The following is a 15,001-nucleotide window of genomic DNA, read 5'->3' as shown; positions in this document are numbered from 1 at the left end:
TTACAAAAAACTGAAGTTTTATGTGTGTGCATTCTTTTTTTTTCCTGAAAATTTATTTTTATTTGAAAGTCAGAGCTATGGAAGTAGAAACAGAGAGAGATCTCCCATCTGCTGGTTCACTCCTCAGATGCCCACAACAGGCAGGGCTTGGCTAGTCCAAAGCCAGGAACCAAGAGCTTCATTAAGGTCTCCTACATGGGTGGGTGGCAGGGCCCAAGCACGTGGGCCATCTTCCACTGCCTTTCCCACGCCATCAGTAGGGAGCTGAATTGGAAGTGGAACAGCTGGGATACAAACTGGCTCCCATATGGGATACCAGCATCGCTGGCAACAGCTTTACCCCAATGCCACACCAGACCCACACGTGCACATCCTAAAAAAACATCATTACTGGGTATCAAGATTATTCAGGAGGGGAAAAAAATGGCTTATTCAAGAGTGCTGCAAGCCGGCGCCGTGGCTCACTAGGCTAATCCTCCGCCTTGCGGTGCCGGCACACCAGGTTCTAGTCCCGGACGGGGCACCGGATTCTGTCCCGGTTGCCCCTCTTCCAGGCCAGCTCTCTGCTGTGGCCAGGGAGTGCAGTGGAGGATGGCCCAAGTCCTTGGGCCCTGCACCCCATGGGAGACCAGGAGAAGCACCTGGCTCCTGCCATCGGATCGGCGCGGTGCGCCGGCCGCAGCACGCCTACCACGGTGGCCATTGGAGGGTGAACCAATGGCAAAAAGGAAGACCTTTCTCTCTGTATCTCTCTACTGTCCACTCTGCCTGTCAAAAAAAAAAAAAGAGTGCTGCAAAAACTACATAACCACATGCAAAAGACTGAAGTTTGACCCTTACTGTAATACAAAAAAGTAACTCAAAATGGATCAAAGACCTAAACTTTAGAGCTCAAACTGTAAAACTCTGGGAAAAAAACAGTAAGGAAAAGCTTCATGACATTCATTTTGCAATGATTTCTGGGATATGAAACCAAATGTAAAAACAATGAAACAAAAAATAAATTGGACGTCTTGATCAAAATTGAAAGTTCTTTTCAACAAAGGACAGTAAAAAAATACAAGATAAATATTTGCAAATCATGTATCAGCTCTGGAAATAATACCTAGAACACGTAAAGAACTCCTACAACTCAAAAACAAAAAGGAAACAATTAGAAAATGAGCATCAGACTTGAATTTCTTCAAAGATGATAGGAAAGAAAAAAAAAAGACAGATGGCTGTTGAGTACATGAAAAGATACTCAACATTACTCACTCCAGGAATTACAACCAGACCACAATAAGATATCACTTCACACCTACTAGGAGGGCTACATTAAAAAAAAACTGAAAATAACAACATTAGGATGGAAAGAAAATGAAATTCTCAAACTTTGCTTGTAAGAATGTAAAATTATTTAGCCTTGATGGAAAGTGTGGGAGTTGCTCAAAAAATTAAACACAATATTGCCATATGATCCAGCAATCGCATTCTTAGGTAGATATCCAAAAACACTGAAAGCAGGGTAGGCACTGTGGCCCAGTGGGTTAAGCTGCCATCTGGGATGCAGGCACACCTTACTGGAGAGCAGGGTTTGAGACTGGCTGCTTCCGAGTCAGCTTCTTCCCACTGCACCTGAGAGATGGTAGAGGGTTCCAGGGCTTGAGTCCCTGTCACCCACATATGAGACACAGAAAGAAGTCCTGGCTCTTGGCTTCAGCCTGGCCAATCCCTGGCTGTTGTGGGCATTTGGGGAGTGATCCAGTGGGTAGAACATCTCTCTCTTTCTCTGTCTCTCCCTCTTTATCACTGTGCCTTTCATATAAATAAATAAATTTTTTTTAAAAAAAAAACTTGAAAACAAGGACTCAAACAGGTATTTGCAACACTATTCACATTACTCAAAAGGTAGAAATAATCTATGTCCATGAAGAAGGAAGACATAAACAACATGTGATATTACACAATTATATACTAACTGTCCATAAAAAAATGAAAATCTGATACACGCTACAACATGGGCAAAACTTGAAGTCACCATGCTATGTGAAAAACGTCAGATAAAGAAGGACACGTATCTTCAGATCCCACTTACAGGAGGGATCTAGAACAGACCACGCCATAGAGACAGAGAGGAGAACGAGGGCTACCAGCAGCTCAGGAGTTCACGTTTAATGGCATGCAGAATTTCGGTTGGGGAGATGAAAACCTTCTGGAACTGGATGGTGGCGCCAGATGCACAATGGAAATGTACTTAATGCCGCTGAATTCCACAGGTAAAATGCTTAAAATGATGAATTTTGTGATGTGTATTCTACCACAGTAAGAAAAAATGTAAGCTGTCACTGGATATCTGTAAAATGTTTTATGCAGAATTTAATGAGAAACACTGCTGCAGTTAGAATTTAAAATTAAGCCATTTTATGTAATGTTTAAAAATACCGACAAGGGTGTATATTGCTAATGGATATAAACACAGATGAAAGCATAAAAACACAGACAGAAAGACACACGTGGGTCTCACAGGAGTGGCCACATTGGAGAGAGGAGGGAGGTGCGCAGGCGCGGTACCGAGGGGCGGGCAAGTCTGAAAAGCTGTACTCCTTGAAGGGAACGGAGAAGGAGAGGAGGAGAGAAGAAAACAGAAATGGGAACTCCAATTTGTTAAATCCAAGTGGTGGGTTCTCAAGGGTTTGATATGTTACTCTTGAATCCTCTCCACGAATCTGAGACAGTTATTAATAATTAAAATACTGGAGTGGGCGTTTGGCACAGCAATGAAGTTGCCACCTGGGATGTCTGCATTCCTTAACGGAACTGCCCGGTTTGAATCCCAGCTATCCTACTTCGGACCTAGCTCTCTGCTAATGTGCACCCCGGGAGTCAGCCACCCACCTGCCATCCCTGAGATACCCGGATTATTGAGCTCTGGGATCCTGGCTTCAGCCTGACTCAGCTCCAGGTGCTGTGGGCATTTGGGGAGTCAACCTGTAGATTGTCTCTCTCTGCCTTTCAAGTAAGTTGAAAAAATAAAAATTAGCCGGCGCCATGGCTCAACAGGCTAATCCTCCGCCTTGCGGCGCCGGCACACCGGGTTCTAGTCCCGGTCAGGGCACCGATCCTGTTCCGGTTGCCCCTCTTCCAGGCCAGCTCTCTGCTGTGGCCAGGGAGTGCAGTGGAGGATGGCCCAAGTCCTTGGGTCCTGCACCCCATGGGAGACCAGGAGAAGCACCTGGCTCCTGCCATCGGATCAGCGCGGTGCGCCGGCCGCAGCGCGCCTACCGCGGCGGCCATTGGAGGGTGAACCAACGGCAAAAGGAAGACCTTTCTCTCTGTCTCTCTCTCACTGTCCACTATGCCTGTCCAAAAAAAAAAAAAAAATTAAAAAAAAAAAAAACAAAACCCACTGGAACTGTATAATTAAAGTAGGTGAATTACATCTCAATTCAAAAAGGCAGGACGAGGTGCTACTACAGCCACTAAAGAGATTGTGCCTAAACTTCCACCTGTAGGCTACCCCAAAATCAGAAGATCAGGAGACACTGAAACTAGTCAATGAAAACAAGATTTGTGCATTAGGGGAATACAAATGCCTACACGCACCCCCCCCCCCCCAAAATCTGGATTTTAATTAACAGGCAAATTGTTACCCCTTCTTGAATACTAAAAACACTTTGACAACTCTGTATTAAAATCCACAGGGGATCCGGGAATCCCAGGGCCACTGATAATTTATAGCACTGCTGAAAGCTTTTAATGTAAGAGCAATCTCTTCATCGAGTCCCAACAGCCTCTGCACAAGCTCCGGAGAATCCATGAATGTGCACTTGCCCACCTCAGCCCCTCCTGGGCCTTGCTACTTTCACAGGAGAACCTTCCAGAGTCCACACAAGGTCAAACAACCCTTTTCACCACTAATCTGCTTCCCACGAGTGCGTTCTACATGTCCTTAAATCCACCCTCACTTACGGAAAGTTACACAGATACAAAGGATTCTTCGCCACGGAAGGTACAGTGCTCACGCTAGACTTGCTATCCCTTCCCTTATCTACTTCCTGTGCATGTGATCCTCCGGCCAAGCGCGGACGGAGTTTTCTAATTCACTGGTGCCAAGGGTACGATTCCTTCACTCTCAGATACGTGTTGAAGCACAATGAGGAAAATTAAAACACTAACACACCAGTAAAACATCGGACTTCAACACACACACACAGAGGCCCACCCAATAAGCCCAAGGGGCAGAGTCTCAGAACCACTATACCAAGACACAAATAAGCAAAACACAAAACCTAACTGAACTTGGGAGAAGCAGGGAGCCCGGGGAGCTTGAGCTTTAGGGCTAGATTTTCCTCTCTCACTGTTAACCCTCGCACTCCTTCTGGCAGCATATAACAAGAAACCCCGCAATCTTATTTTGGGGAACACAGATGGAGACACTAGCTGAAAAGCAAACAACAATTCTGCAAAGGACTTTTAGAGCTTATTTACAATAGAAAATGAAAAGTAATTTACATGTCTAACAGTAGGGGAAAGTTTAAGTAAAGCTTGGCATATTTGTATAGGAAAATACATTCATGCAGAAATAAACTGCATGTGCAGACTATATAAAAAATGGGAAAGACTATGCAAAATGCAAACTAGGGGAAGCATTAACACTATTCACGTTGGGGCAGCCAGCCTTATGGCGTAGTGGGTAAAGCCACTGCTTGCGATGCCAGTATCCCATATGGGCACCGGTTCATGTCCCGGCTGCTCCACATATCATCAAATTCCTTGCTGATGGACTGGGAAAAGCAGCAGAAAAATGCCCAAATGCTTGGGCCCCTGCCACCCAACTGGGAGACCTGGATGGGGGCCCTGGCTCCTGGCTTTCACCTGGCCAAGCCCCGGGCATTGCTGCTGTCTGGGGAGGAAACCAGTGGATGGAAGATCTCTCTCTGACTGTCAAATGAATACATAAATGGCTGCAACAGCCAAGGCTGGGAAAGGCCAAAACTAGGAGCCAGGAGTTTCTTCTGTGTTTCCCACGTGGGCAGCAGGGGCCCAAACACTTGGACCATCTCCTTCTGCTTTTACCAGGTCATCAGCAGGGAGCTGATAGGAAGTGAACCAGCTGGAACTTGAACCAGTGACGTTGCAGGCAGCAGCTTTATCTGCTATGCCACAACAATGGCAGAAATGAATATTTTTTTAAAAGATTTATGTATTTATTTGAAAATCAGAGTTACACACACACACAGAGAGAAGGAGAGTTAGAAAGAAAAAGAGAGATCGCAATGGCTGGAGCTGCACCAATCCGAAGCCAGGAGCCAGAAGCTTCTTCCGGGTCTCCCATGTGGGTGCAGGGGCCCAAGGACTTGGGCCATCTTCCAGGCTTTCCCAGGCCATAGCAGAGAGCTGGGTGGGAAATGGAGCAGCTGGGACTCGAACTGGTGCCTATATGGAATGCTGGCACTACAGGCGGCGGCTTAACCCACTACACCACAGCTCCGGCCCCTGAGTATTTTTTAAAATGGATCTTTTCCTTAACTGAGTTCCCACTTCCCAGCAACAGCCCCCTGGTTGTTTAATGGAGAGTGAACCAGTAGACAGGAACGTGTGCGCACGGTTGCTTACGCGCTCACTAGCTCTCTCCTCTACCTGACCTGTCTCTGCTTCTCAAATAAACAGAAAAAAAAATCCTAAAATGGATCTTTTTTTAAAAAAATATTTATTTATTTATTTATTTGGAAGACAGAGTTACAGAGAGGTAGAGACAGAGTGAGAGGTCTTCCATCTGCTGGTTCACTCTCCAGATAGCTGCAACAGCCGGAGCTGCACCAATCCGAAGCCAGGAGCCAGGAGCTTCTTCTGGGTCTCCCATGCAGGTGCAGGGGCCCAAGGACCTGGGCCATCCTCCACTGCTCTCCCAGGCCATAGCAGAGAGCTGGATCGGAAGAGGAGCAGCAGGGACTAGAACCAGCATCCACATGGGATGCTGGCGCTTCAGGCCAGGACTTTAACCTGCTGCGTCACAGCGCCGGCCCCTAAAATGGATCTTTTATAGTAACACAAAACAGAAATTAAGAGTTTATGGAGACCAATAGCTGATGCTTTATATTCAAGAGGTTCTTTGAAATTCTTGGTATTTTTGATGTTATTCTGTAATCAAGTTGAACAAGTATACAAGGAAAATTATAAAATATTCAACTTAAAATTCATTTTTTTCTTTCTTTAATTTTAAAGTAACCACAGATCATGAACATTGTTAACCACAGGTTTCATGAAGGTATAAAACAAAGTTTTACAAAACTGCATTGCAATAATACTGACAGACACAGGCATTTCTTTTTTCTTTCTTTTTTAAAATTTTTTAAATTTTTAAAATTTTAGCTGCCATATATATATATATATATATATATATATATATATATCCTATGCGATATTCATCTTTCTGGGTCTGCCTTATTTCACACAACATGAAATCGTCCAGTTGTGTCCATTTTGCTACAAGTGGTAGAATTTCATTCTTTTTTATAGCTGAATAATATTGCATTGTGTATATATATACACAACACATTTTCTTTATCCATTCATTTGATAACGGACACCTTGACAACCTAAAATTTCTACCACACACAAAAGGTAAGCTCCAAAGAAAATGCAGAACACATCAAATTAAGTTCTCACGATGATGGCTGGTGTTTTGACACAGTTATTCTGGCTACCGTAACGTGTCAATCACCTTTACATGACTAACTTAATCAGCCCTTTTTATAAAATGTTTCCGAGTTCAGCACCCAGCACCCTGGCACTGGGCGTTGTTGGCACAGTAAGGTCTGCATGGCCCACCCAAAGACATTCCTGCTACTTACTACAGGAAAAACGGAAATGTGCCCTGCTACGTTGTGTCTTGAATTAAATGTCTGAGAGATCAATGAAGAGCAGCCAATCCTGAGTGCCCGCCCCCCGCAGGGCTCACCTCTGCCACACAGGCTAGCCGCAGGACCACTGAGCAGATCTCTTCAATATTTAAACATCCACCTCTCGTCCCAGCAAATAGCACCGCGCACAAAGAGGCATGCACAAGAACATCAGCGGCAGCACTGGAACCAGAAATAACCTTTGCGTCCATCAACAAGAACATGGCTTTAAATCTAAGAATGGTACAGAGGCCGCTGTTGTGGAGTAGCAGGTTAAGCTGCTGCTTCAGCAGCCAGCATCCCACAGGAGACTGCCTGTTCGAGTCCCAGCCAATCCATCCCAGCCATCCCTGCTAATGGGCCTGGGAAGGCAGAAGACAGCCCATGCCATCCACATGGGAGGCCAGGATGGAGTTCTTTTGCACCTGGTTTTGCTTGGCCCAGACCTGCTGCTACAACCATTTGGGGATTGAAGCAGTAGATGGGAGACCTCTCTCCTTCTGTCTCCCCCATTCCCTTTGTCACTCTGCCTTGCAGATACATAAATCTTTAAAAACAAAAATATGATTGAGTAGTTTTCCTTATCTGCAGTTTACACTGTGCTGGTTTCAATTACTCTTGGCTAACCACAGTCTGAAATTATTAAATGGAAAATTCTGGAAATAATTCCTAAGTTTTAAGTGGCCCACAGTTCTGAGTAAACATGGGAAATCTGTTCCTGCACTCCTAGGCAGGCAGCACAGGAATCAGCCCCTTGTCGAGTGTCCAGGCTGCATACGCTACCCTCCCGTGAGCCACCAAGCAGACTTCTCAGTTATCAGACAGGCGGGTAAGGCAGTATTTGCATTCAAGTAACACTTATCCTACTTAACAACAGCCACAAAATAAAGGGGTAATGATGCTGCCGATTTGGATATACCAAAGAGAAGTGTTTACGTGAAAAGGTGAAAGTCCTTAAAGAAAGAAAAACAATCAAATGCTGAGGTAGCTAAGATCTACACTAAGAAAAAAAAAAAATCCTCTATCAAATTAGAAAAAAGGAAAAAGAAATTCAGGCTAGAGGCTGGCTCTGTTGCCACCACCTGCAACATGAGCAACCCATATGGGTGCCGATTTGAGTCCCAGCTGCTCCTTCCAAACCTGCTCCCTGCTAATGCTCCTGAGAAGTAGTGGAGGATGGCCCAAGTGCTTGGGCCCCTGCATCCTTGGGGGAGACCCAGAAGAAGCTCCTGGCTCCTGGTGTTGCAGCCATTTGGGGAGTAAACCAGTAGATAAAAGATTTCTCTCTCTCTCTCTCTCTCTCTGTAGCTTTCAAATAAATCTTTTAAAAAAAGTAAAATAAGTTCAGCCTAGTTTTGCTGTATAAACTGCAAAATTTACAGCCACACTGCTTAGTTAGGATGGAAAAGGCATTAAATTTGTAGGTCAAAGACATGAACAGAAAACATGTTCCAATTGATGACAGTATGATGGGCCAGAAACCAAGAAAGACACTTACTGCAAGTAAGTGATGGTTACACAGACTCAGGAATAGGTTTGGACTGAAAAATTAGATAATGCTGTTAATCTCCTACTGTACCTAATTTATAAATTAAACTTGTATCATAGAAGTGATATGGATGTAAAAGAAAAACAGCATATTTAGGGTTAGTTGCTATCCACTGGAAGTCTTGGAGCATACCACCTGCAGATAAGAGGTGAGGGGTAAGGGCTCTTCTGTACCAAGTACAGCTGAAGTCTACGCAGCACCCACCAGGGTCCTGGGTGGAAAAAATGGCTAAGAGACATTATGTGGAAAAAAAACTTGCAAAACAAAATACATACTGTGACATGGAGTCTATATAAAACATCTAGAAAATAATATGCATTTTCTTTGGTTGGTCCACCTGTCTGGGAGAATCCACAGAACATTAGAAACAATCCCAACCTCATTGGATGAGTTTGGGACTAAAAATGGTGGTTATATGAAATATCTGCCTTTTCTACGATGTTTAATGTCTTTACACACAATAAATCAATGCTTCCATTTTTTAAAAGGATGTATTTATTTATTATTTGAAAGGCAGAGTTACAAAGAGGCAGAGGCAGAGAGACAGAGAGAAAGGTCTTCCATCCACTGATTTACTCCCCAAATGGCTGCAAAGGCTGGAGCTGTGCCAATCCGAAGCCAGGATCCAGGAGCTTCCTCTGGGACTCCCACATGGGTGCAGGGGCCCAAGGGCTTGGGCCATCTTCTACTGTTTTCCCAGGTCATAGCAGAGAGCTGGATGGGAAATGGAGCAGCCGGGACTCGAACTGGCACTCAAATGGGATGTCAGCACTAAAGGTGGTGGCTTTACCCACTATGCCACAGTGCCAGCGCCCCATGCTTTCCTTTTATAATTAAATATTAATTTTAAGAAAAACCTGTGGATCACAAATTATAGGTGCTATATCTAACTTTCCATTAAGGGAATTCAAACTCATCTGAGTACCTTTGCTTGAATCAGCAGGGTAAAGGGCATCCCAGGTACACAGCTTCACATTTAAATACACAAACGGCCCCTCTGTACCTCTCTAACACTGCACTCTGTCTTGCTTGAAAGCAAACACAGACAAAAAACAAACAAACAGAAAGTAGTGGGGCAGAAGTCTGGCCTCGCACTTCCGGCACTGGTTAAGAGGCCAGCATCTCCCACTGGAATGCTTGCATTCCGTTCCTGGCTATGGCTCTCAATTCCAGCTTCCTGCTACCGAAGATCCTGAGGGGCAGCGGTGATGGCCCAAGCAGCTGGGTCCCTGCCACCTGCCTGGGAGACATGGATGAAGCTCCCAGCTCCCAGCTTTGGCCTGAGCCAATCCAGGCCACTGCGAGCACGGGGGATTGAATCAGAGGATGAACGCTCTGTCTCTGTCTCTGTCTCTCTTGAATAAACAAACAAGCAAACCAAGACACACACAGAAAACATCAGCTCTTCCAGCACAAGAGCAGGTTTTTTACATATAAATCTCAAATTCTTTAATAGGTACTTTCACTTTTAATCCAAAAAACAATGTCACAAGGCTTGTGGGGCCAGCACTGTGGCGGGTTAACTGCCTGGCCTGAAGCACCAGCATCCCATATGGGCGCTGGTTCTAGTCCCAGCTGCTCCTCTTCTGACCCTTATCTCTGCTATGGCCTGGATAGCAGCAGCAGATGGCCCAAGTCCTTGGGCCCCTGCACCCAACGGAGAACCAGAAGAAGCTCCTGGCTCCTAGCTTCAGATCAGCAGCTCTGGCCATTGCAGCCAATTGGGGAGTGAACCAGCAGATGGAAAACCTCTCTCTCTCTCTCTCTCTCTCCCTCTCTCTGTAACTCTTTCAAATAAATGTTTTTAAAAATAAAAATACAATAATATCTGTAGGTCACACTGCTATTTGGAAGCAGCACAGCCATTCCATCCTGAGCACGACCTGGGTGGACTCCCAACATCGCCTCCTCCTCCCCAACTGGAGTCCCCTCTATAGCAGTGGGGTCTCGGGGGTCTGAGTCCCCCAAGGGGCTGCGATCATCAGCCAGGTGTAGGAGCCCACACCTCAATAGATCCTTTGCATACCAGTGCTCTAACTGTGCCACACGTGATAATTATTTTTTAAAATATGATATGAGACCTGCCACCCCTACAGGCCAATTCATCAGATGCTTTGAGGACGGAGTTCAGGTCAGCAGGAATCTGTCTTTAATCTCCTCAGAATGAGCATGCCACTCTGAAGTAACTGATTTAGGAGTCCCTCTGATGGCGCCCGCTCAGCAGAACACCATTATCCTGACTCCCTGCCTCTTCCTCTATCTGCAACTCCTTCAAACACATAAATAAACCTTGAAATCAGACAAGTACATTCTTAAACCACAATGGAGTAAAACTTGAAATCAATAATAGAAAGACCGCTGGAAAATCCCAAAATGCACACTTGAAGATTAAACAACACACTTCTAAATAACAGATGGGTCAGAGTCTCAAAAGAAATTTCTAACAAAATGGAAACAAAAATACAATCAAAATTTAGGAATATAGAGAAAGCAGTGCTTATAGAAAAATCCTTAGTACTGAATGCAATACTAGAAATAATAAACCGAATAATGTTAAGTTTCCACTTTAGGAAGCTACAGGAAAGATGGGCAAATTAAATCCAAAGCAAGAAGAAAATAAATAATAAAACTTAGTAGAGGGGCCAGCACTATGGAGTAGTGGCCTAAGTCTCTGCCTGTGGTGGCATCATCCCATATGGGCGCCAGTTTGAGGCTTGGCTGCTCCACTGATCCAGCTCTCTGCTGTGGCCTGGGAAAGCTGTAGCAGATGGCCCAAGTCCTTGGGCCCCTGAAGCTGCATGGCATGGGAGGCGCAGAAAAAGTTTCTGGCTCCTGGCTTCAGATCAGCTTAGCTCTGGCTATTGAGGCCATTTGGGGAGTGAACCGGCGGATGGAAGATCTCTCTCTCTCTCTCTCTCTCTGCCGCTGCCTTTCTGTAACTCTGCCTTTCAAATAAATAAATCTTTAAAACAAACAAACAAACAAAAACTTAGTAGATCCAATACCAATGAAATTGAAAATGGGAAATCAACACAGAAAAAAATCAATGAAGCCAAAAGCTTTATTCTTTGTGAAGATCAATGAAATTGAAAGTCTTCTGGCCAGACCAATAAGGGGGAAGACAGAAGATATAAATAAATTACTAATATTAGAGATGACAGAAAGGTAATCACTACTGATCCTATGAACATTAAAAGGATAATAAAGTAATATTATGAAACACTCTACGTCCACAAATTCCATAACCTACATGAAATGGACCAGCTCCTAGAAAGACACAACATACCAAAGTTTACACAAAAAGCAGAGGATAAGCTCAATAAACCCATATTTATCAATGAAACTGACTCATTAATAATCTTTCAAAACACCAAGTCCATACGGATTCACTAGTGAGCTCCAACAAACTTACGTTATAAATGATCTCAATTCTCTGTTATCTTTTTCAGAAAGCAGAAGCAGATGGAATACTTCCTAACTCATTCTATGAAGCCAGCTTTACCCTAATCCCCAAACCAGACAGAGAAAGAGAGCAGACAAAGAATGGAAAACTACCGACAAGTATCTCTCGTGAACACAAATCCTGAACAAAAATACTGGCAAACTCAATCCAACAATGTACAAAATGAATTATATACCATGACCAAACGAGATTTATTCCAGGTATGCACGGCTGGTTCAACATTCAAAAATAAATTCATGTAGGGTAGGAGTTTGGCCTACTCATTCAGATGCTAGTTAGGATACCTGTATCCCACATCCCAGTACCTTGGTTCAACGCCTGGATGCAGCTCCTAATTCCAGCTTCCTGCTAATGTGGACCTTGGGAGGCAGCAGTGATGGCCCAAGTAATTGGGTTCCTGCCACCCATGAGAGACCGGACTGAGACAGCAGTCTCTCAGCATTAGTGCCCCAGTCTTTGTGGGCATTTGAGGAGTGCACCAAGTGATTGGGTGTGCTCTTCCTCTTTATCTCTCTCTGCCTCCCAATTGATTAAACATTGATTAAGATTTTTCAAACAGTTAAAAAAATTATGTAAATGCTGACATCCAAAGAAAAATACTACAATCATATCAACAGACGCAAAAACAATGTTGACAAAATCCAACACTCACTCATGATAAAAACTCAGCAAACCAGAAATGGATGGGAAGCTCTTCAGCTTGATAAAGAACATCTACAAAACCCATAGCGCCGGCACTGTGGCTCAACAGGCTAATCCTCCGCCTAGCGGCGCCAGCACACCAGGTTCTAGTCCCAGTCGGGGTGCCGGAGTCTGTCCCGGTTGCTCCTCTTCCAGTCCAGCTCTCTGCTATGGCCCAGGAGTGCAGTGGAGGATGGCTCAAGTGCTTGGGCCCTGCACCCTATGGGAGACCAGGAGAAGCACCTGGCTCCTGCCTTCAGATCAGCCGCAGCGCGCCAGCCATGGTGGCCATTGGAGGGTGAACCAACGGCAAAAAGGAAGACCTGTCTCTCTGTCTCTTTCTCACTGTCCACTCTGCCTGTAAAAAAAACCATAGCTAACCTCACACCCAATGGTGAGAATCAAAGGGTTCAACAAAACTGAAATCTGCTCTCACCACTCCTATTCAACATCATACTGGAAGTCCTGGCTGATACAACAAGACAAGAGAAGGAAATAAAAGATATACATACTTAAAAGGAAGAAACAAAACCGCAGAAAATCCCACAGAATCAACAAAAACCTCTTAGAACTAATAAATTATTATTATGACAAAGGCTGCAATGTTAATGTTCAAAAGTCAATTGCTGTCCGGCACCACAGCTCACTAGGCTAATCCTCCACCTGTGGTGCCAGCACCCCGGGTTCTAGTCCCGGTCAGGGTGCCGGATTCTGTCCCGGTTGCTCCTCTTCCAGGCCAGCTCTCTGCTGTGGCCCGGGAGGCAGTGGAGGATGGCCCAAATGCTTGGGCCCTGCACCCCATGGGAGACCAGGAGAAACACCTGGCTCCTGGCTTCAGATCAGCGCGGTGCGCCGGCCGCAGCACGCTCACTGCAATGGCCATTGGGAGATGAACCAACGGAAAAGGAAGACCTTTCTCTCTGTCTCTCTCTCTCACTGTCCACTCTGCCTGTCAAAAAAAAAAAAAAAAGTCAATTGCTTTCTTCTATGTCAGCAATAAATAAAGGAATTTAGAATTTAAAATGTAATCCCATTTATATTAGCACCCTCACGAAAAAAAAAAAAAAACAAAACCTGAAATAATTAGGTATAAGTCTAACAAAAATCACACAAAATTTATATGCAGAAAGCTCCAAAATTCTGAAAGAAATGCAAATCTAAGCAAATGGAGAGGGGCAGATAAACGCTGGGATGTCTATATCCATATAGGGTGCCTGGTTCAAGTCTCACTACTCTGCTTCCAATGCATCTGCTATTACTGCACACCCCAGGTGGCAGCAGATGATGGTTCCAGCATTTGGATCCCTGACACCCACGTGGGAGACCCAGACTCAGTTCCAGACTACTGACTTTGGGGTGGCCCAGCCCTGGCTATTGTGGGCATTTGAGAAATGAATCAGCATATGGGAGATCTCTCTCCATCTGTCTCTCTGCCTTTCAAATAAAATGAAAATGAAAATAGAGATTCCCTATGGATAGGAAATCTCAAGATGTCATTTCTTCCCAACTTGATCTAGAAATGCAATGCAGTTCTAATTAAAAATAAAAACACAGAAGATATTTCATAGATATTGACAAATTGATTCTAAAATTTATATGGAGGGCCAGTGCCATGGCACAGCAGGTAAAGATGCTGCCAGCAATGATAGCATCCCATATGGGCGCCAGTTCAATTCCTGACTGCTCCACTTCTGATCCAGCTTCCTAATGCACCTGGGAAAGCAGCAGAAGATGGCCCAAGTACTTAAGCCCCTGCACCCACGTGGGAGACCTGGATGAAGCTCCTGGCTCCTGGCTTCAGCCTAACTCAGCCCTGGCTGTTGCTGCCATTTGCAGAGTGAACCAGCAGATGGAAGAGTACTTTCTCAGTCTTTCTGCTTCTCAAATAAATTTTTTTTTTAATATTTATTTGTTTGAAAGTCAGAGTTACACAAAGAGAGGAAGAGACAGAGACAGAGACAGAGAGAGAGAGAGAGAGAGAGAGAGAGAGAATATCATCCATCTGCTGGTTCACTCCTTAAATGGCCACAACAGCTGGGGCTGGCCCAGGCTGAAGCCAGGATCAGCAGCTTCTTTGGGGTCTCTCGTGCGTGTCCAGGGGCCCAAGGACTTGGGCTTTTCCAGGCACAATAGCAGAGAGCTGGATCTTAAGTGGAGCAGCCAGGACTCAAGCCATTGCCTATATGGGATGTCAGCAATGCAGGTGGCAGCTTTACCCACTATACCATGTAGCCCCCTCAAATAAATTTTAAAGATTTATTTTATACATTTGAAAGTCAGAGTTACAGAGAAAGGTAGAGCCAGAGAGAGAGAGAGCAGAAGTTTTCCATCCACTGGTTCACTCCCCAGATGACCACAACGGCCAGAGCTGAGCAGATCCACGGCAGGGAGCCAAGAGCTTCTTCCAAGTCTCCCACACGGGTA

At 44.8% G+C, this 15,001-nt stretch overlaps 1 protein-coding gene across 2 annotated transcripts in view; it reads right to left on the bottom strand.

Annotated features, from left to right (window-relative positions):
* The window catches only part of TENT4B (terminal nucleotidyltransferase 4B), a 77,052-nt gene that overhangs the window by 42,474 nt on the left and 19,577 nt on the right, over positions 1–15,001 (bottom strand). The gene's annotated exons all lie outside the window — the stretch shown is intronic.

Source organism: Lepus europaeus, chromosome 19 (assembly GCF_033115175.1).
Source record: "Lepus europaeus isolate LE1 chromosome 19, mLepTim1.pri, whole genome shotgun sequence".
NCBI classification, from domain to species: domain Eukaryota; kingdom Metazoa; phylum Chordata; class Mammalia; order Lagomorpha; family Leporidae; genus Lepus; species Lepus europaeus.
This window is presented reverse-complemented; position numbering and strand designations above follow the sequence as displayed.